General features: G+C 39.7%; 1 non-coding gene across 1 annotated transcript; it reads left to right on the top strand.

Moving 5' to 3' along the window:
• The first annotated feature begins 362 nt into the window (after positions 1 to 362).
• Positions 363 to 466, top strand: LOC112704701 (small nucleolar RNA R71). The gene has a single exon (XR_003155312.1). It is a non-coding gene; the product is annotated as a small nucleolar RNA R71 (small nucleolar RNA).
• Positions 467 to 1,073: the final 607 nt, after the last annotated feature.

Genomic DNA, 1,073 nt, shown 5'->3' with positions numbered 1-1,073 from the left:
GGTTCTCAGGATCATAAGCTTCTTCAGAAGCTGCCTCTTTAGTACTGTTGGATGCATGTTGCCATCCATTCAGATTTTGAGAGATCATGTTGACTTGCTGAGTCAACACTTTGTTCTGAGCCAATATGGCATTCAGAGCATCAATTTCAAGAACTCCTTTCTTCCGAGGTATCCCATTATTCATGGAATTCCTCTCAGAAGTGTACATGAATTGGTTGTTTGCAACCATGTCAATGAGCTCTTGAGCCTCTTCAGGCGTTTTCTTTAGGTGAATAGATCCACCTGCAGAATGGTCCAATGACATTTTCGAAAATTCAGACAGGCCATAGTAGAATATATCTAATATGGTCCATTTTGAAAACATGTCAGATGGACATCTTTTGGTCAACTGCTTGTATCTTTCCCAAGCTTCATAGAGGGATTCACCATCTTTTTGTTTGAAGGTCTGAACATCCACTCTCAGCTTGCTCAGCTTTTGAGGAGGAAAGAATTTATCCAAGAAGGCAGTGACCAGCTTATCCCAGGAGTCCAGGCTATCCTTGGATTGTGAATCCAACCATATTCTAGCTCTGTCTCTTACAGAAAAAGGGAAAAGCATGAGTCTGTAGACTTCAGGATCAACTCCATTCGTCTTTACAGTCTCACAGATCTGCAAGAACTCAGTTAAAAACTGATAAGGATCTTCAGATGGAAGTCCATAAAACTTGCAGTTTTGTTGCATTAAGGCAACTAGCTGAGGTTTCAGCTCAAAGTTATTGGCTCCAATGGCAGGAATGGAGATGCTTCTTCCATCAAATTTGGACGTTGGCTTTGTGAAGTCACCAAGCATTCTCCTTGCATTATTATTATTTTCGGCTACCATCTCCTTCTCTTGTTCTAATATTTCTGAAAGGTTACCTTTAGATTGTCGTAACTTAGCTTCTCTTAATTTTCTCTTCAGAGTCTTTTCAGGTTCTGGATCAATTTCAACAAGAGTGCCTTTATCCTTGTTCCTGCTCATATGAAAGAGAAGAAAACAAGAAAAGAAAGAGGAATCCTCTATGTCATAGTATAGAGATTCCTTTATGTTAGTA

Source organism: Arachis hypogaea, chromosome 7 (genome assembly GCF_003086295.3).
Source record: "Arachis hypogaea cultivar Tifrunner chromosome 7, arahy.Tifrunner.gnm2.J5K5, whole genome shotgun sequence".
Taxonomy (NCBI): Eukaryota; Viridiplantae; Streptophyta; class Magnoliopsida; order Fabales; family Fabaceae; genus Arachis; species Arachis hypogaea.
This window is presented reverse-complemented; position numbering and strand designations above follow the sequence as displayed.